Source organism: Camelus ferus, chromosome 3 (assembly GCF_009834535.1).
Source record: "Camelus ferus isolate YT-003-E chromosome 3, BCGSAC_Cfer_1.0, whole genome shotgun sequence".
NCBI classification, from domain to species: domain Eukaryota; kingdom Metazoa; phylum Chordata; class Mammalia; order Artiodactyla; family Camelidae; genus Camelus; species Camelus ferus.
In genome coordinates this window covers 8062170-8084353 of record NC_045698.1, presented here as the reverse complement: position 1 = coordinate 8084353, position 22184 = coordinate 8062170, and the positions used below count along the sequence as shown (strand labels likewise).

Sequence of the window (22184 nt, the reverse complement as noted above, 5' to 3'; positions counted from 1 at the left end):
GCATGTGGTTCTTCAGCATGGTCTCCTCTCCAGGAACGGTCAGTAGAGGGCTGGTGAGCTTAGCAAAGCTTTTCTTCCTGCCTTTCTCTAAGTCACCCAGAGGCAGGTGAGCCCAGTTCTTCTCACATTCAGTATTAATGGGATTTGCTGCCAGCCCCCAGCCTCGCACCTGATTCTCTCTCCCACGACCCCAGACAAATAGTTAGCTTAGGAGTGGACTGTGGGGTATAAGGGAACAACTTCCTTTGTTGAAACCAGAGCACATACCTCCAAGATTTCAGCCCAGAGGGTGAGAAGGACCATCTCCAGGTCAGGGAACCCTCTCCATCTCCCTTGACCTTTCCCTCTGCCTACAGCCTTCCCTCTGATTAGGGGTGATGGTCACACCCACCAACTAGGAGAGCACGACCTACCCGGAGAAACACAGCCCCCCTTCCCAACCTCCCTCTCGGAACAGATAAGACAGGCCAACCTCTGGGGGGAGAATTTTATCCACAAATCACAGAGAGCAGAGACCAATGAATGAGAAAGCAAAAGCCGGACCACTAGCCTAGGGAAGCGACTTTAGTGTAGACTTCTGACTGGACTGTGATCTAATTCCCGCACCCGTCCTGAATGCACGCGCTCCAAGGATCTGGCTCCCAGATGCCCTGTTCCTTCTAAGACTCTTCCCTGCCCTCCTCTGATTTACTCATTTTCCTGAGGACACCCTCAGTCATTCAAATTGAAACCTACCTGGACTAGAACATAACGGAGCAGTAAAGATCAGCGTGCTCCTGGAGAAAGTCATCTCCGTGGGAAGGATGAGAGGAAAATCCAGAGCAGCTGAGTCTGCAAAGAGCCATCTTTTCTTCTTCCCGGGGGACAGGAGGGACAGGAACGGGGTGCTCTTCCAGTGTTTGTAATGAATATATCGTATGTGATTTTAATACAAAAATGCACATTTTAGCGTTGAAACAAAAGTGTTTTACCTCACTCCCTGTCCTTGCAAATTGCCCTTGACTGCAGTGCTGAGTGAAGGATCATTTCTAAGGATCTAGAATGTTGTGCTTTTTTTCTCTCCTAAGAATGAATCTTCAGGAAACAAAAATGCATTGTTTTATATTTTTTAGAGTCTTGGAGAGGGGCAAAAAGAGGGAAAAATCATCAAGTTTGAGGGAATCCTTTAAGAACAAGCCGTTCATGGCTGTTTGCATTAAATTTTTTAAATGATAATGCAGACCTTTCATGGTCCACACCTCAACCCATAGTCCTGGAAGCTCAGGCTTTGGAATCTAATTGATCTCCTAGCTCATTTCAGCTACCTCAGTTGAGAGGATCAAACCTGCTTCCTGTTTGCTGGACCCTGGGTGAGGAAGCAGATGTGGACGGATCATATATGAAGATGCTTATTCCTGTTTAGTTCTGTTTTATTCCCCGCCCCCTACCATCTGTAATCCCAGGGGAAGACTGTGCTGCAGACCCATCTTGTCTGAGAACAGCATCCCTCACAAAAGCCTGCTCCCTGGAGAGGATGGGAGGGGGGCGGGGGGCTGCTCGGAGGAGGAGAGGCTGCGCAAATAGTGGGGCAGGGCTGGGGCTGCTGGAGAAAATACAGGACGTCCAGTTAAAATTCAATTTCAGATAAACGAACACATTTTAGTATAACTGTTTCAAATATGGCATGGGGCATACACTAGAAACTTGCTGTTTGGCTGAACTTCCAGTTGAATTGGGCATCCTGTAGTTTTATTTGCTAAATCTGGAAATGTCTGGGCTGGGGGGTGCATTGTGGGTGACTAGGGGTTCTGTAGTCGGTGAAGCCCCAAGCCTGGTCGTCACACTGGAAACCTTCAGGGGAGAAGGAGCAGGTGGGGAGGCTGACTGGACCCGAGGAACCAGGAAAGCATGACAGTGGGCATCTCTGAGGCTGCCGGTGATGACCAAGGACCGGTGGGTCACCAGGCAGAATAGTTTCCTCTGCTTAAGCCTTCTCAGCCTTTATATACTCTTGTGCTCCATCCACCTTCCCTGCCTTTCAGTGGAGGCGGGGCTAGTTCCCACCCACATTTGCTTCTCCAGGACCACAATCCCACTCTCATCTGCTAGAGACCAAACCTACACCCTACTCACAAGAGCAGGGAACCTTCTCTGTTTTCCCCATTCAGGAAATCTGAGTGTTATCCACCTGATTCATGATGCCATGGGCAGGGGCAGCTAAGATCATCCATCCTGCAAAGGGGTCTGTGCTCCCCCAGAGGCCACAGACTCTACAGCATCAAACTCAGAAGTGAACAAATGGATGACAACAACCAGGAAATGGGATTATTTCTTTTGAGAGCATCATGTCTAATGTTTTCATGTGTATGTTTCATACCCATCAACCAGCCGCCGCTTTTACCTGCTGCGTCAGAGTAATGAGACGCACTGGTGCTGGAAGTGATTGTGTAAAGATCCGTGACTGTGTAAGGATCCAAGCTGGCTGCAGGTGCCAAGGTGTCTGCATGGCTGGCCAAGCCCCCCAGCATTCTGCTTGTCGAGACTGGGCAGTTGTCCTCCTCGGTGGTCTCAGTCTGGACGTGCCCTCAGCAAGGGATCAGACCCGTCTCAGCAGAGGAACCCAAGATTTTCTGGACACTTGTCATGGAAACATGACCCAAGTCAATAGCTTTGCCAACTGTACTACAGTAAGGGGCCACCACACACCAGGCACTGTTCTCAAGTGTTCACCAAATGCAACTCACTTTAATTCTCACAAAACCCTGTGGAGGACTGTTCCTGGCCCCGTTTCGCAGCTGAAGAAGCTGAGACGCAGACACACGTTGTCACTTGCAGCATCATTCAGACTGTACAGCATGGAGTTTGGGTTCATGGGGGCAGCCCGTGCCCTGAGGCTCACTTCCATACTGCCTGTGCAAAAAAGCCTGGCGTGAGCAATTTGAAAATCCTCCTTTAGGAATGTGTTTGTGGATAAAATCGGCAGAAACAAGATCATGGGATTAACAGAACTAGCTTGTTGAGAGACACAACTAAATGAGAGATAATCCAATTATTTAGACATTTTCAAAGCGAAGTATACAGAGTTTCGGAGAAAGGAATTTTACTCTTCAGATTTCCATGTTGCTTTCTAAGCTTTAGCATCTAGTCAGGGAACAAGAGACAACCATTTACTTTGTAAGGATTTTGTATCGTTTAAAAATTGCCATGCTTTTGGTAAGGCATGAAGCTTTGATGACTGGATGCCATTACAGTGACATAGTTTACCAGTTTACCAACTTAGAAATGTGATGTCATTCGGCAGAAGTAGAGAAAGGTGACTTTGTGAGGCTGTGCTCAGCACCAAGGCCCTTTATCAGCCAGCTTGTCCAGAGTGTAAGGTGCTAACTGACATTCAAACATCAGGACACATGGCGTTTGCCTCCTGCCTCAACTATCACTGTAAGTTTTGAGGTGAAAGTAATTAAAAATATTGTCTCTTGGAAATCTGTCAGATGATGATAAGTGGAATAAATTTCTGCATCTTGGAATGAAATCCGTACTCAGGCATCCTTTGGCCTATTATTTCATTGTCTCCAGCTCTTCCATTCAAATCCTTGGGGACAGTGGTTCTCAAAATACGGGACTCCCACTCGTTCGTATAGACTTAAAAATTTCAGAAGAACTCAAAGAGCTTTTGTCTGTGTGAGTTACATCTATTAATATGTACTGTGTCAGGTTTCAAAATTGAGGCATGTTTAAATATGGGATTTAATGTATTCATTGAGAATTCATTTTAAAGTCATGATACTAAACCCCTTATGTATTGATGTACGTATTTCATTTAAAATAACAGTATTTTTCCAAATACGGCATTCTTGCATATTTTGAAAACCTCTCTGCTGGCTGGCTATGTTCTCATATCTGCTTCTTTGGTTAGTCTGTTGTAATACATTTTGTTTGAAATATGTGAGGAAAATCTGGCCTCACACAGATATGTAGTTGGAAAAGGAAGGAATGTTCTCATAAATTTTTAGATGATTTTATTCTTTAATATTGCATCAAAACTCTGTAAGTTGTAGTTTCTTAAAAGTTAGTAGAAACAAGGAATTTTAAAATGCAGCAATGAACTTTTTGTACTGTGTTACGTAAATCCACTGCTCGGTCTTGAATGGATTGTGACTAGCTGAGTGGGTCTCTCTCTATTTTTTTTTTAACATTTTTTATTGATTTATATTCATTTTACAATATTGTGTCAAATTCCAGTGTAGAGCACAATTTTTCAGTTATACATGAACATATATATTCATTGTCACATTTTTTTCTCTGTGAGCTACCATAAGATCTTGTATATATTTCCCTGTGCTATACAGTATAATCTTGTTTATCTATTCTACAATTTTGAAATCCTGTCTATCCCATCCCACCCTCCACCCCCTTGGCAACCACAAGTTTGTATTCTATGTCTGTGAGTCTGTTTCTGTTTTGTATTTATGCTTTGTTTGTTTTTGTCTTTTTTTTTTTTTTTTTTTTTTTTTTTTTAGATTCCACATATGAGCGACCTCATATGGTATTTTTCTTTCTCTTTCTGGCTTACTTCACTTAGAATGACGTTCTCCAGGAGCATCCATGTTGCTGCAAATGGCGTTATGTTGTCGGTTTTTGTGGCTGAGTAGTATTCCACTGTATAAATAGACCACGTCTTCTTTATCCAGTCATCCGTTGATGGACACTTAGGCTGTCTCCATGTCTTGGCTATTGTAAATAGTGCTGCTATGAACACTGGGGTGCAGGTGTCATCAGTGGGTCTCTTACCCACGTATGACGTTGCTGTGTACTGCTGATGGCGCCGACATTCTGAAGGTTGATATATTTCATTAAATGACATATTTTTAAAAGTTGTGTTTGTTAGTATTACCAATAATATCATGAGAAAGTATTTGTATACTAGGAAATGTTTAAATTCAAGGTGGCCGGTCCAAGTTTTCCCACATTCTTTTTTCTTTTTTTTTTTTAATTTAAGTATAGTCAGTTACAATGTATCAGTTTCTGGTGTACAGCATAATGGCCCAGTCATGCATGTACATACATATATTTGTTTTCATATTCTTTTTTATTAAAGGTTATTACAGGATATTGAATATAGTTCCCTGTGCTATACAGAAGAAATTTGTTTTTTAATCTATTTTTATATATAGTGGTTATCATTTGCAAATCTCAAACTCCCAGATTTATCCCTTCTTCTCCCTTTTCCCCCAGTAACCATAAGATTACTTACTATGTCTGCAACTCTGTTTCTGTTTTGTAGATGAGTTCATTAGTGTCCTCTTTTTCTTTCTTTTTTTTTTTTTTTTTTTTAGATTCATATGAGTGATATATGGTATTTTTCTTTCTCTTTCTGGCTTACTTCACTTAGAATGATAATCTCTAGGTCCATCCATGTTGCTGCAAATGGCATTATTTTATTCTTTTTTAATGGCTGAGTAGTATTCCATTACATAAATATACCACAACTTCTTTACCCAGTCATCTGTCCATGGACATTTAGGTGGCTTCCATGTCTTGGCTATTGCATACAGTGCTGCTGTGAACACTGGGGTTCATGTATCTTTTCGAATTAGTCCCACTGGATATATGCCCAGGAGTGGGATTGCTGGGTCATAGGGGAGGTCTATTTTTAGTTTTTTCAGGAATCTCCGTACTGTTTTCTGTAAAGGCTGCACCAAACTACATTCCCACCAGCAGTGTAGGAGGGTTCCCTTTTCTCCACACTCTCTCCAGCATTTATTGTTTGTGTGATGGCCATTCTGACTGGTATGAGGTGATACCTCATTGTAGTTTTGGTTTGCATTTTTCTGATAATTAGTGATATTGAGGATTTTTTCATGTACCTGTTGGCCACTTGTATGTCTTCATTGGAGAATTGCTTGGTTAATATTGTCGTGGAAGTTTGAATACTGTCAGTTACTTTCCTTGAAGGCAGGGGCTCACTTTGTCCATCGTGGTTCATAAGAAAATGCCTGCAAATACTCAAGACTGAGTAACCACAGCTAGTCTGTCAGTCTTTCTTTGGAGTGTCCTATGAAGAGAGCGGCTGGCTCATTTCACATCTCGGCACACGAGCAAGTGCTTCTCCAGGAGAGAACCAGTAGTAAAGCAGAAGAGCTTTATGCCTCGTTTCCATTTTATCACCGCGAATATTAAAAAGAAGTGCAATCAAGGGTCAAGATTTGATAAAATTAATCAATTTTTACTGCTGTGTCAAGGACATTCTTAATTGGAATTGGCACTTTTTTTTTTTAACTGCCAGTATGTGACAATGACGAATATAATGGCTGCAGGGATCAGTTTGATGTCGCTGGCTTGATTTCTGCAAACGTACCAGCAGTTTTACCCACCGTTGCCTCTGCAGCTTCGGGGGGAATGTCAACAACGTCAGAAGTGCAAATAAGACCTTGGTATTGATCTGACAATAGTCTTATCCTTAGAGGTTCCGGGAAAGGAGTCCAGGGGTTCCTGGACCAGACTTTGAGAACTGCTGCTCTACATGTAGCCCTGGTCCGTGCTGGTATGAGGACAGCTTTCTCACAAAGAGAGTTTTCCAGAACAACTCCCAACTCTGCCCTAGGATATCTTTTTAAAAAAGACAGTACACATTTCTTCGAGGAGTGTTACCTATGGTTAATTCTTAAAGAAAAGGCAGTTATGTTTCGTATTCAGTACTTTCCATAATTCTCTCTCTTGAAATAGCGAGGAAATGTTTGGGTTGTTAGTTGCTTTGTCATGCAGTCATACACTGTGTGTGAAGATGAAGTATAAACTTTGAAATGTTTTCAGAATTCAGTTTTTTCATTATTTGTGCACAGTGTGATGCTACCATTTTAATGGTATGTTTGCGTTATAAAAGAAACAGTAAAAAATGTGCAGCCAAGCATGTTCGATTCGTTTATGACTCATTTCGTTTTAAATAACACAGCTGATAAATGAGATAAAAATAAGGTTGCCTTTGGGACCTTCTCTGTGAACAGGGGCTTGGCTGAAATCAAATGCATTGTTTTATTCAAGTTTCTGTTTCCATGTTTCACTTTAAGGAGTATCTTAAGTGCAAACTCTGCAATATCGTGCACCAGAGCTGGTGTGAGGGCCGTGAGGGCCGCCTGCACGCGACCTTGTCCCAGCCTGCGAAGGCGTCATGGAGAGGTCCTCCAGAGGCCAGGAGTTGAGTGGCTATGAACTTGAGTTTTGGAATCGCAGATGTTTTGGTTTGCTCTGCTGTTTATAAGCGGGGTGATGGCTTCAGTACATCATTTTTCTAAGCTTTTGTTTCCAGCTGTAAAATGTGCATCCCTAACTGTCAGTGACCCCATGGTTACTGTGAGCGTTACTGTGAACTCTACACCTGAAAAGCCTTCTTGCACGTTGGTTGGGACTCAGTGTGTTAGTTTACTGGGGGCTGCCAAAGCAAAGTGCCACACAATGATGGGCTTAAACAATAGAAATTCACTGTCTCAGGTTCTCGAAGCTGGAAGTCTGAGATCAGGCTGTTGGCAGAGTTCGCGCTCCTTCTGAACACGCTAAGGGAGGATCTGTTCCAGGGGTCTCGAGTAGCTTCAGGAAGCTCCGCACTAAACACCGTGCTCTCCCTGGGTGCACGTCAGTGCCCAAAAGATCGCTTGTTATAGGAATGCCAGCCAGTCGTACTGGATAAGCCCACCCTTCTCCAGGGTGACTTCATCTTAGCTGTGTCTACAGTGACCTGAATAAAGACACATTCTGAAGTATAGGGGGATCGGGACTTTAACATGTCACTTTGGGGGAGATACAGCTCAACACGTGACAGTAAACTGTTGCCAACTGGAAGGCTTTGTGATTGCTGTTCTGTTGTCATATTGCAATGCGGGTAACTCTTCAATGTGAGTAGAGGTTGGAACTGAGGAAAGCTCTGAGGTTCTAGTTTTGACGACTGGATCGAGACATCCTGGCCATGAACGGAGTTGGAGACTCAAAAGGGAGGAGTGGATGGATCAAGGGTGTGCATTGTGTGTATGTGTGTATGTGTGTGTGTGTGTGTGTGTGTGATTTAGGAAAATTCTGTATACCTGGTTGATGTAGCAAGTAAAAATTGTAACTGCAGTCCTGTAGAGAACATGGGATTAAGACACACTTTCGCCAGCCATCGGAAAATAGTTGTGTCTGTATGTTACATACATATGCCTTCATTCATTCCACAGACGGAATTCCCAACTGCCTATTTTGTACTTGGTACCAGGCTGTTCTGGTAACTTTTGTTCCAGGTTATCAGGTATTTGGAAGATTGGGGAAACAGAGAAGTCATAAAACTAGAGACATGTTCGAAGAAAACTGCATAGACTAATGCAACAGCAGCCACAGGGAAATCCTGGAGATTTATCTGGAGAGAGGTTGGAGCCTCTAGGGAGAGGAGGACCTGACTTTTTTTTTCCTTTAAGTTAAATTATTTTTTATCCCCTAAAGGCAATGGGAAAGCGTTGAGGGCTTTGAGCAGGAAACTGGCATGTGCAAGGCTGTATTTTAGAAAGACTGATCAGGAAAGTAATTGTGGACTGGACTGGGAGTGGTGGACACTGGCCCCGTGAACTCAGAGGATGATTCAGTTCATCCACAGGAAAGGGCTAACACTTGGGACCAATGAATAGGAGGAAACTCACAGAGGAAATCACAGTTGGCATTTGGAGACTGAACGTAAACTGGTGAGCAGGCTATCAGAATTCACTCTAAACTTTCTTGCCAAGGGTAATGAGAAGCCCTGGCATTGCTGAAAAATAACTGAAGGAGGGAAATTCAGAGAGGACTGGGTCTGTGGGAAGAAGTCGCTCTCAGGATGGGACGGCTTGCCTTCAGTGGAGGCGTCCCGCTCGGAGGTGAGCCTGGGCCAGAAGCGTGACCTAGTGATGTCAGGAAGGCCCCTGACCAGCAGCCAGTGAACACGCCCTTCCCTGAGGATGGTTAATACTTGACGCCTTTATCTTAGCATCTCTGCGTGTCTCCCGTTTCTGTCTCCCCAGTAGCTTAACTTCGTCTGTCAAGACCCTAATGCAGACAAAATGCTAATTCCCTGGGACTCTGCTAACATCAACAGTGCAATTAAAGCTCACAGAACTGGTTGCCATCAAGTGTCCCTTATCAGGGGCCCAGCACATCCTACTTGACTCTATTAAGTTAAAGAAACAGCTGAGGTTACTTTTGCTTAAACCCATAAAGCTCTTTGACTTGGGTGTTGATTTCCGTCTTGTGATGTACGAGAGGGATCTGAGCACGAGGGTCGACTTCGGAGATCCCATGGCAGGACCGATAACGGGTAAGACAGATGTTCTCAGGGAAGCTTTTCCTTTTATTTGGTCCTTTTATAGTCTTTAAAAAGCCCTCTCTGAAGGTCAGTTATGGTTTCATTCAGGAATCCTGTGTTCATCTGACGCCATGAAATTGGGGGTGTTTATTTGTATGAGGTCATTCATATATGGATAAAATGTAACTCTCAATATAAAAGTGGTCGTTATTTGAAGGAATAAAGACGTAGTGGAAATAGAAATGGTCAAAGATAAGCAGTCACCTTTGCTGTTGAAACCGAAGGTGTGTGCGAAACGCCCTTTTGTTGATGATGTGAGCAGCAAATCCAAAGTGCTGAGAAGGAGGACTCGGTCACGTGTGTTAGTGGCGCTCTTTTTTGGGGGCAAGAGCAGCCTGTTAGATCCCTCACAGGTGGTTCTAAACAACATTAAAAGCCTGCTGTGTTCTCATAGAGCTTCAAGCCTATTTTGAGACAGGATGCTGGTTTAAATGGCTTAGACTTCTGTAGTAAGAGAGTGGATCTTTGCCCATGAGTAGGGGAAAGTTGGTACAAATGAATACCGTAAGACTATGTAAAAATGGAGATGCTCTCCAGTAGTGTGCAGTAGACATCTATCAGTATCTGTGTCCAGAAAAGCAGCTGCTTCTTTTCTGGAAAATGTGTTTGTCTGTGTTCTATCCGCGTAGTTACCAGGGGAGCAGCCGTTATCCGAGGCTGCAGGAGGATGGTGGTTTTTCCAGCAGTGACCAGTGACAGTGTCCCTCCTTCTGCTGACAGTGACTGACTGCTCTGGGATTCAGCTCCTTGCCCAGGCAGAGCTTGTAAGAGCCCTTTCCTAGAAGTTTTAGACTTGGGACCAAAAAGGGCGATGTGCATTTATAGTTATCTCTGGTGGTGAAGTGCGAGGAGCCGGGGCCAAGGCAGTCCTTGGAAGAGATCAGGGCCAGCACGTGGACAGAAGCGGTGATGGGGACCCAGGAGAGAGGGCCCCGAGGCTCCTTCGGAGCCGGCCCTCCCGGAGCTTACTGAAGCCAGCAGACAAGCTCCCTGGCCTGGGGAGCCGCTCTCCTTTGCTCGCTTGTTGGTTCCTCCTCTTGGCGTTGTTGTCACTTGCAACCAAAGGATTCTGCTCGATGCAAAAGAATGCAGAGTGCGGAACTTGACCTGCAGGAGAGTGTCTGTACTCGTCATGCTGAGCGCTGTTTGCAGAGTGAGAAGGTGCTCTGCTGTGAGTAGGTAACGTTCCCCATGCTCAACTGGTGTTCTTTTGACTAAATTCAACTTGGTAAGAGAAGATGCCACATGCAGTCTAATCGGAAAGTGCGGCACGTTTTCATCGTGCTGCCAAATAGTTGCTCTTTCTCTGGGAAATGGCATCAGAGCCTGAGGTCAGGATATGGGCACCAAGGAGCATCTGAGTGGAAGCTTAAGAGACAAGGCACATTTCATTCCTGTCATGGACCCCTGGTGACCCCTGGCATCGTGTCGAGAGGAAGGATGTTTTCTTCAACTTTCTAGGAAGGCTGGTCTAGACGAGTGATTTTTAAACTGCAGGTTGCAACCTGTTAGTAGGGATTATGAAATCAATTTTGTAAAAGGAGAAACGGAGAGAGAGAAAGAAGCCATGACAGAGTGAAAGAGGTCAGATCGCATCACCTGTACTAAGAGTAAAGCTTTATGGCCTTTGTGCTTGTTTGCACGCCCAATACATATGTAACAAGCATGAATATGCATGTATACGTGTGTGAACATGTGCGTGAGCTCTAGCTGCCAAGTACGGTATGTTTCTTGGCATGGAGTGCAAGGAGAAAAGTGGAAAACAAATGGTGGGCTGGGCCTGCGTCCCAGGGGAGTGAGGTCAGCCGACCGCTCAGCTGCTTGGGAACCAGTGGGGGTCTCAGGATTGCAGGCTGATGCTCAGGCCATGGTGGATCTTGACCACCTTCATGCGGGCATCTCAGCCTCTCGGCCTCTCGTCACCGCCCAGGCCGGCTGCTCACCTCCCCACCGCCAGCCTCCCCTCAGGCTGCTTCCTCGGCTGGGCTTGTCCTGCCTTTCTCTCCTCTGACCACCCTGCTTTCCCCATGCAACCCGGTGATTCCCACTGGCCCTAGCGATCTCTCGTCTCTAGCTCTGGACTAAGTTGGGACCCCTGAAAGCCGCACCTGAGACAAAGGCGTGGGTGCAGGCTGTGTGTTTAGGAAGTGATTCCAAAAAGTGGGAAAGTTGAGGCAGGAAGGAGGGAAAAATGTTAAGGGTCAACATCAGGGTCCCTTCCATTGAGGGCGCTGAGTGAGGAGCTGAATTCTAGGGAACAAGCAGAATGCTTTGCCTAGTGGTCCAGGGAGGCGGACTGTGCACCCTCAGCTTCCAGTGGTTTCAGGTTGCCTGGGGGCGTTAACTGCCCTGCACTTCTGGGCTGTGCTTACTTACAGCCAAGTGGGCTGGCATGGTTTGGGGAAGGTTCCAAGCAGGAAGCTACAAGACCATGGCAGATACACCTGTGTCACCTGAGCTCCCAGGGGAACGTCCCCTGCAGCGGTGGCTGCAGTTAGAGGTGGGCCAGGAGGCGCCAAGAAGCTTCCTCTCTTCCCCGTGTGGCACTCCACTTGGACGTGGGCACTGTCCATCTCGAGAAATAACAAAGGCAGGAATGGGCTCCAGGATCCTGAGTCCTGATGCCGCCTGCTCCTCCCACGGTCCCACCCCGCCACCAGCACAGATTTTATTTGGCAACCTTTCTGACCTGTTCTTTGATTGGACGAATTTATCTGATACTCCGTTGAGTGTCCACATTTTGTAGCATTAAGAAAACCTCTGAATTTACAAGTGAAAGTTACTGGTTTTCTACCCCAAAGAAGCATTCTTGCTATCTCACGTGAATTATTTACGTCTCTTGGAAGAATGTTGAACATGCAGCTTCATTTCCATCCCCAGCCTCTCATCGCTTCAGGAATCCAGTAGTAGAGGCAGCCTGGGGATTACGGATGCTGACAACAGGAAGGATAAATCACCGAGAACTCTGGTCCCTCATGGAGAAGAGGCTCATGTTCAGATGAGCTTTCCTGGAGCACACGTACATCGGGCTGGTCTGCTTATGAAATGAGGATCCAAACACAAGGTTTTCCATAAAACGTAGAGAAGATTTAGTGCCTTGGAGTCTGCCTCTGCTTTGATTCGATTTCAACATTTTCCTCAAACCTCAGTGGGATTTAGAAGTGACAGAATCCTAGTTATAGACCTTTCAGATTTGTAAGCAAATCTGCACTAGGTGTGGTTTTGCAGAACACACTTTTTTAGGCATAGATTGATTGACTTAACTGCACATGCGTAATGGAGACGCAGGGGGGTTTCATTGCCCTAATTAGCCTTCGTGTCTCCTGGGCCTCATGACAAGAAGATATCTTGAGCTGATTTCAGTTATGGATGTAAAAATAAGCACTCCTGCCATCCACCGGAACTCCTGGTCGTCAAAAGAAGGGTTTGCTTTTTGGAAGCGCCAGGCCCTCTTCCTACACCATGAGGGTGACAACTTAAGAACCTTGAAACCGAGTGTTACTTTTCTGCCACCCAAGAGCCATTGCTGTGTTGCAAATTCACTTGCAAATAAAAAAGGGGAATTTGCAATATAAATCCCTTCTTGGTGTTCATCAAGCTTGGTCATGATCTTATTCCTGTTTCTCTTTGAACTAGCCTTCTGTTTTATTAATGCCCCTTTACCACCATGCTAAGCTCCTCCCACAGACAGTGGATGTCACTCCCCCCACCCCCGTAAACCTGCTTTCTCTCACATAGGAGCATTTAGACAGTGCTGCTCCCTATGTTAAATGTCTTCTTGCCCCCTGTTTAGAACTGTGCTCAAATGCCATCTCTTCCAGGAAGCCCTCCTTGGTTCGCAGCCTGGATGAGGTGCCCCTTATAGCCCAACACACTCTGCGGTACTCTTTCTGGCTCACTGCTCCTGTCCCTGACAGGCAGGCATCCTGCTTTAAAGCAGAGTCTCTGCTTTGTTCAATGGTGTCCCCAGAACCTAGCGCAGGGCCAGGCCAGCAGTAGGAACTGAAATGGACATACTTGCTTTGCTGGAGTTTCTGCATTTAGCAGTGTCTGAAGCTACACTATCTTAGACACCCCCCAAGGAGCCCTTATATCTTACAGAATAGAAGTTGCTGTAGTTTTATGTTTTATACATTTTTCATTGTACTGTCGCATGTAGTCAACCTGAAATGTGATAATGTCCAGATTGCCCTATCCACTGTTGCTTATTCTTTTAACAAAGCTAGTTCTTGGCCCTCAGTTCCTCTCTGCCTTCGGGGATGTTTCATTTCCATAAAGTGCATCTATGACTTTACCTCCATGGTATCTTAAATATTAGGCTATCACCGCTAATTTGCCCAATGCTTATGGCAGACAGAACTAGGTATGTCAAAAGATCTGTATACAGCCAAGACCACCGTATAGGTTATCTTAAAGTTAATACGTGTCTGATGGCTGACAGCCCATATAATAACACACATACACACATACCACACGCAAAGAAAGACTGATTTACATCACAAGGGTTTTAATTAGAATTTTATTAGCATAATTGACATGGTGTTAAAATTAATTAGCAGTTTTTTTTTCTTGAAGGCACACAGAAAACATTTTATGAGCTGTTTATACACAAAAGCAAGAACATGAATGTAGATGATTTTCAGTATATCAGTGTCATTTAGTATGTGTGTTTCTTTTGGAAATCTCATCTTGTAGGACTTTAAATATACAGCAGGTGGTTCCCATGTCACATCACCTTAAAATATTGGCATAATATTTCATGCAAAAGAGAAATAACCTGCAGCCATGAATCTGCCTCCAGTAACATAATAACTTAGAATGTGCTGAATTATTTAAGTGTCATACCTGAGTGATATCTGACATGGTCCAGAAACCAATACAGCATATTTTCCTCTAATTCATAATAAAAAACACATTGTAAATTATAATGTGCATCAGGATATAAATTATTTTCTGTTACAAAATAAAAATAAAAACGACAGCCTAGGAAAATGGGTAATTTGCATTGACTGTATCAACTGATTGATGTGGAGTTTTTATTCTGATACCACACTTCAGTGGAGTTTTTAGAGCTGGTCCAGTGATTTAAATGATAATTGAGGAGAATCAAGTCGTCTTCTTCTCATGCTAGAAAATGAGGCTTGTTCACTTTCCTGAAAAATGAAACTCAGTTGAAATGCAACTCTCAGAATTGTCTGTCTGTCCCCCAGCACTTCTTGCATGTTAAAGTGAATTTTAAACCATCTTCTGCAGTGACAGGAAGGTTGTGTATGGCCCACTCTTCACTACACTGAAAAGTAAGTAGGACGCCACCTTGGACAGCTCCGGGGATGTTATTCACATATTATGTGTCCATAAACTGCCTTGTGTGTTAGCAATATTTACATTATCAGCATATCTGTGAGTCAGGCCTCTCCGAAGAAACAGAACCAACAGGGTGTATAGATAAAGGGAGAGATATATTTCAGGAATTGGTTCATACTATTGTGAAGTGTGAGCAAGGCCAAAGTCTGCAGGGTACGTCATCAGGCTAGAGACCCAGGGAAGAGTTGTGGTTTGAATCCGAAGGGAGTCTGCTGGCAGAATTCCCTCTCCTTCCTGGAAAGTCAGTCTTTTTCTATTCATGCCTTCGACTGATTTGGTGAGGCCCACCCACATTACAGAGAGCAGTCTGCTTTGCTCCAAGTCTTCTGATTTAAATGTTAATCTCATCTCAAAAATACTTTCACAGAAACATCTGGGATAGTGTTCAACCAAATATCTGAGTACCTCTTTGACATATAACATTAATTATAATAACCTCATACTGCAGAGATATAGATATGGGTATAGATGCAGATCCACCTAAAACTTGCTTTTTTGACTCAACTTTGTTGAGATTTGTCCACATGGATGTATATATGCATATTTCATGCATTTTTCTGCTTTGTAAAGTGTTCCTTACATGCATAGACCACAATGTATTTATCTGTTCTCTGAAAGTAGTTACATGGTTTCCACACTCTTCTTGGTGAACGTTTAGCAAGTAAATAGCATTCTTGTATGTGTGTCCTTGGACAGATGTGGGGCATTGAAATTGTTGGACCAGAAGGATGTGCATCTTCAGATATAAGAGCTTCCTTTATTTGTTGTCTGAAATGGTTGTGGCAGTTGATATTCTTACTATCAGTTAAGGACAGTTCCTGTTTCATCCCATAGGTGCCAACTCTTGCTGTTATCATTCTTTTAAATCGGGGACAGTTTGATGGGTTTGTTGTTTCAGTTTGCATTTCCCCGGTTATCCCTGAAGTTTAGCATGTTCAGAATTGTTAGTTGTCTGAGAATTGCCTATTCATACCCTTTACTGCTTTACTATTGGACTGGGAGTGATGGTGCTGCAACCAGGCTACCTGGGTGCAGATCCCACTTCTCTAGTTGTGCAATCTTCTACAAATTTGACCTTGATTATCTATAGTTTGTTTTAACCTTTAAAATGAGACTAATACAGTTATCGACCTTGTTAGAGTTGTTGGGAGTTCTTAGCAAATTATTACACGCACAGTACCTAAATGTGCTTGGTTCAGTAAATGAAAGCCATTATTAATACAAGTAGGAGATATTTATACATTCGTGATGTTCTCTAGATTCTAATGTATTCTCCCAATCTGTGACATGTGTCTTATCTTAATGGGGTTTTTTGGCTTTAAAATTTTAATCTATTCAAATTTTGTTCTTCATATGTCTGTTTAAGAAATCCTCCCTTTTGCTAAGTTCATAATAAATTCTCCTTTATTTTCTTATTAAAATATTCAAGATTTAACCCTTCAGATTTGTTGTCCAATGTGTCTTGAACTTGTGTATGGTGTGAAGTAGGGATCTAATTTTATTTCATTTTTATATCAATATCAATTTTTAGAAAAGCCCTTATTTTTCAGCATCTTTGCCCCTCTGATTTGTAATATTACCTCTACCTTTATGGTGTGGCATCATTATTTATCTATTTCCACCTGTGCTACCATATTAACAATTATATCATGGTGTGTATTCTTAAAGATTTTAAAAATCATGTTGTGTTTAACACATTTGTGCAGGTACCCCCCACCTCACCCCACTCCCAGAAATGTACCCTGGCTTTCAGTTCCCAGCTGCCTTCTTCATTCCTGTGGCCAGTAGGAAAGACCCCAGGGCTGGGAGGAGCTACTGAGGACTCAGGCTGGGAAGGGAGGGGAGGAGAAGGATGGAGCAGGAGGACGGGGCTTTATCTCAGGCCCTCTCTGCACAGAGGTACCAGTTCTGCTGCTGTCACGCCTGGTCCTTGCAGAATGGCCACCTGTCTACTACTCTCTAGAGAGCAGAGGGGAAAATTCCTCTCCTTTTGGGTCCCTAAATGTAAGGGGCAGAAAATGTGGACTAACATCTCACACTTGCATCCATATCCTCTTGTATCCTCCTCTAGTCTTTTCTAGAACTCTTCTGCCTGGTCCAGAAAGAGTTCTGGTCTCCTCCTGGCCTGTTGTTAACCTGTATTCCTCCAAGTTCTGTGGCTTTTGGTACCTTCTCTAAATCAGGCTTGTGTTTGATTTGCAAAGCCAAGGTTTTGTTTAGAATTCTGAGAGCCTTTTTCTGTGTCAGAGCCCTTCTTACAGTGAATGGACTCTGGCCATCAGACCAGTGACTCCACTTCAAAAACTGTCTTTCGAAACCCAAAGTGGTTGTGAGCTTACAGTGCACAGAGGGTGTAAGCTGTGTTCTTCCCTAATGCTCTCAATCCCTACCTTTCAATATTTCCTGAAGTTCTTAATTGTACTAATATTTCCAATGTTTTCCAAAATTTGTGGATGGCCAGTGCGAGTCACCCCAAAATTAAATAATAATGGCACTCATAAGAATACATTGCAAAGGAAAAAACATATGAGAGGAACATTAGAAACAATATAGGTTTTATTTGATAACAGAATCATAGACTAAAAAAATTATTACGTATTATGTGGCTTTCTAATTCTAATCATTACAAACTAATTCTAAAATAATATCTTCTGGTTTAATCCATACGTACCAACTGTCACTTTATACCTCAGTGTTTTTAGGCCCAATTTAATTTTTTTTCTTCTGTCACATGCATTAAACGCAAAAGGAAATACTAGTGAGAATAGTTAAGTCCTTTTTCAAAGGAATGTTGTGAAGTTCAGAGGATACAGATATGTGAAGCCTGTAACTGCAGAACTGCTCACCAAATAGAAGGCATTCCTGCCTAATTCAGTGGGTGGGCACAGGAAGGATGGACATATGGTGGGGGGCGAGGGAGGATGTGTTAATTAGCACATGGTAACAATGTAGTAAGAATCAGATGTCAGGTATACCTGTAAGCTTTGGTCTTCCTTTGTTCTTGTTCAGGAAAGCTTTTAGACTGGGGCCTGTCAAAGAGAACCAGAGATGGACGGCAGTTAAAGTGGCAAAAACAGATCTTACTCAGGAATTATTGCAGTAGGGGAAAGGAGACCCCAGTACAGAACTGAGCACCATTCTGATTACAAGGAATAGAGGTATTTGTAGCCAAGGAGCAGAGCGAGGGGGTCAGTGGGTGGGAAATTACCAAGAGGGGTCCTCTAGGGGTGGGAGGAGTCTTCTCACTAAATCGGCTTGACGGGATTCTTGCTGAAGGCGGCCAGCGTGATCAGGTGTCACCTGCGGGGTGGTTGGGGATGAGGATCAGATATCAAGAGTGATCCGTTTTCAAGGTTAGGGGTTCTCTCCACACTGACTTAGCAGGATTCTTGCCCAAGCTAGACTCACTAAGAGCAGGGGCCAAATTCAAGGCCTGGTTGAGAAGAGGGCTCGGAGGAGGCTGAATAAAGTTTAATCAAGGACAGGGTCTTCATCAGGCCGTAGACGTTTGTGACACAGAAGAAGCAAGCTTCTAGTTTGTTCTGTCACCCACCTCAATTCGCAGTTGAGTCGGGGAGAGAGGCAGAGTTCCAGCTGAGAGCAGTGCCTGCTGGCTGAAGGTTAATAGTGAGATCTCCCCAGTGTAACCTCTGCAGCCACCAGCCCACTGCCCTGCAGTTGGAACCCCAGTGCTAACAGCTCTGCGCTGGCCCTATACACCATCAGATTATACAAAGGGTAAGCCATGTGCTGCAGGATTCCCAGCGTGTACCAGAAGGATGTTACGCACAGGAAGGAGAGTGGGGCTCAGGCCCAGCATGCCCTGCTCTGCAGCGGGGGAACCTGCCAGCACACTGACCACCTCCATGTTAGAAGAATAGTTTTATGGTGAAGGTTCCTAATAGCCTCCATTCTGAAAACTTTATTACAAGCATATTGAACAAGAAAAACAATTCCATATAATCAGAGGAGGTGAATGGATGTCTGGAGCCAGCATTGCATGGCTGCCACAGTTTCTTCTGAGTAGTTAATTTCCCTTCATTTTATTAAAAAAAAAAAAAAAAAAGACTCAATCCTGAATGTATTACGTATGATTTAATTTATTTTCTATTTTCTAGAAAATCCGAAGGTTTAGGGTATTGCTGTGTTCTTTTAGTTTTTGCTTGTATGAGAAATTCTTTCTACCTCTATTCTAAATGATAGTCTTACTGGATAGAGTGTCCTAGGTTGCAACTTTTCTCTTTCAGGACTTCTGAATATATCTTGTCACTCCCTTCTGGCTAGCAGTGTTTCTGCAGAGCAATGAGCTGATAGCCTTATGAGAGTTCTCTTGTAACTAGCTCTTTGTTTTTCTCTTGTTGCCTTTACAATCTTCTCTTTATCTTTAACTTTGGCCATTTTAATTATAATATGTCTTGGGGTAGATCTATTTGGATTCATCTTGTTTGGGACCTTCTGTGCTTCCTGTACCTGGATATGTGTTTCCTTCTTTAGGTTTGGGAAGTTTCTGATTTCTTCAAATACATATTTGATCCCCTTTTCTCTTTCTTCTCCTTCTGGGACCCCTATTATACGTAGATTGGCACAGTTTATATTATCCCATAGGTCCATCTCAGGTTTAAGACGTACGTCTTTCAGATGACCTCTTTATTTTGAATTTCAAATTTATTGAGTCCCTTCTTTCTTTCTTTCTTCTCCTGTGTTTCCAGTGGCTGGGAAATTGATATGCCACTTCAGGTTAATAACACTCCTTATACCATAGACAAAACCAAAGGTTTCTTTATTTGTACACTATGCATGGGCAAGCTATGTCCATTCCAATACAGGAGAGGAACAAAACCCATATCTGTGTCATACTGAAATCACAGGATTTTTCTAAAAGTTCAATAATGGATTAAGCAATTTGGTTAAAAATTACTCAGAATTCCTCACATAAATATGGTAAAGTATAAGGGCTGCAGGAAAAAAAATTAACAATTGTTAAGGTAGCAGCATTTTGGAGGATTTTAAGACCAGCAGTTGAAGATTAAGTCAGGCGAGCTTGTTAGGTTGGCTCCAGGGCCTTGATTTATTACTTTCATCTTAAAAAGATCTGAGGAGAAAGAAGTGCTGGATTGCAGTGAGTTTTAACCTGGGTCTCCTGAGCTGTGAGTAAACGTTCTCCGGCTAAGATATATTATAACATGAGTGGCACAGTAGCAGAGAGATTAACTGTTGTTAGTTAAGGTCGTAGTTCAATCCATATAGCAATTAAACATTTTGAAAAGTAATAGTTTGTAAGGATTGCATTTTCTCATGATTTCTTATTCTATAAGTGTTAAATTTACTCATGAAAGCCTACTTTTTATCACAATGAACGGATTCAAAAAAGAGATGAAATCACACCCACCTGGGTGACCTAAACCATCGTTCATTCTTAGCACCTACAGGGGACGCAACAGTCATACCATCAAAGCGGGCAGGCACCTGTGAATGCTGATTGCAGGTGGTCGCCGTTGGTCCTCCATGAACCAAAGCCGCAGCGTTCATCCTGTTGAGGGCTTGAAGCTTATTAGAACTGCCTTTTAAAAGGTGCTCTTAAAAGAGTGCTCTTTGAAAGCACACATGATTCTTTGGCTCATAACATCCCTAAAATCAGAGAATTCTTTCTAGAGGGGACAGTAGTACATCAGTACCCAACCCTTTTGAGTCTCCCTAGTAAGTGTACCTTCTTTGCTCATTTAAAAAATCAGTATTTTTAGGGCAGTGAAACTACACAGTAGGGTACTGTGATGGTGAGTACACGTCACTGTATGTTTGTCCAAACCCACAGATTGTACATCACCAAGAGTGAACCCTGATGTAAACTGTGGACGTTGGGTGATCATGGTGTGTCAGCATAGGCCCATTATTTGTATCAAATGTACCACTCTGGTGGGGATGTTGATAACAGAGGATGCCATGCAGATGTAGGGGCAGGGGGCCTAGAGGAAATCTCTGTACCTTCCACTCAGTTCTGCTAGTGAACCTAAAACTACTCTAAAAAATAAAGCCTATTAAGAAGCAAAAATGTAAGAATCAGTATTTGTTTAGCATCTGCTTCATGCCAGTCACCCTCCTGGGTGTTGGGGTAGAAAGGTTAGAAACACGAGGCAAGAGGCTTGACCCCCAAGAACGCTGACTTCTGATGCTGATGGGCCTGAGATCAGCTAGCCCCTAATTCCCACACACACATGCCAGCTCGCCAGCCGTGGGAATGGACCGTCTGGAGAGAGGGCTCTCCAGCCCCAGCTGAGGCTCCCCACATGACACAGCCTGGAGCAGAGATGTGCTGTCCCTGCTGAGCCCTGCTCAAATCAGTGAGCAAAATAAAGGACTGGTGTCTTAAGCTACTAAGTTTTGGAGTAGTAAGTTAGGCGCTTGTCATGGCCTGAATTGTGTCCCCCAAAATTCATGTTTTGAAGACTTTGCCCCCAGGACTTCAGAGTGTGACTACATATAGACATAGGGTCATTGAGAAGTGGCTGAATAAGGACTTCAGGGCGGGTTCTAATCCAGTAGGACTCGTGTCCTTGGAAGAAGAGGCAATTTGAACACAAGACTCATGCTGGGAAGAAAGACCATGCAAGGATGCAGGGAGAAGAGACATCCATCTACAAGCCAAGGAGAGAGGCCTCAGAAGAGACCAGCCCTGTGCTCGCTTCAGCAGCATGTGCGCTAAAATTGGACGGATACAGAGACGGTTAGCCTGGCCCCTGGGCACGGATGACCTGCAAATTCGTGAAATGGCCCCTATTGTTTTGGTGATGAGCACACTGGAGTGTATTTAGAAGTCAAATTATAATGTAATAAACCAATGCTACCTCAAATTTAGACAAAGAAATAAGAAGAAACCAGATCTGCTGACAACTTGGTGTTGGCTGGACTTCCAGCGCCCAGAACTGTGAGAAGACAGATGCATCTTGTTTAAGCTGCCCAGTCTGGGCTCTTTTGTTATGCTGGCCCTTGCAGACTCATACACACAACAAGAGACCAGATTCGGTCTCCAAGCATTGACTTTATTCCGTACAATCCTTCAAGGTTTTGCTATTGGGCCATTAGTTTCCTGTTGCTTCATGGAATACTGTTTCCTAGGACTGTCTGATTTCAGTAGCACTAACACTGTTTACGGGGTGATGTCAGTCAGTCAAAGGAGCATTTTACAAAAGCTGATGGATTTCGTGAACTTCTCCTAAAACGTGGTTTACCGGAACGTCTTTCAGTCAGCAGTGTAAACATACATGACCTTCCCTTTCACTCACCGAACTTAGGTCCTCGGGAATTCACTGGCCTCGTGTTATCGTTTCTGAAAGGTGAAGGAAATGCTTGCTGCAAGGAGCACAGAGCTGCTGTTGAAAGGCTAAAAAGATAAAGTGCTCGATACAGTGTTTTTTGCAGTCAACTAGCTACATGTTTATTAATTCTGATTTATCTTGAGGAATTCACACGTGGTAAACATGTT

At 43.6% G+C, this 22184-nt stretch overlaps 1 protein-coding gene and 1 non-coding gene across 4 annotated transcripts in view; both read left to right on the top strand.

The window, feature by feature from the left end:
- The window catches only part of CTNND2 (catenin delta 2), an 886845-nt gene that overhangs the window by 560460 nt on the left and 304201 nt on the right, over window positions 1–22184 (top strand). The gene's annotated exons all lie outside the window — the stretch shown is intronic.
- On the top strand, window positions 21377–21483 carry LOC116662911. The gene has a single exon (XR_004318994.1). It is a non-coding gene; the product is annotated as a U6 spliceosomal RNA (small nuclear RNA).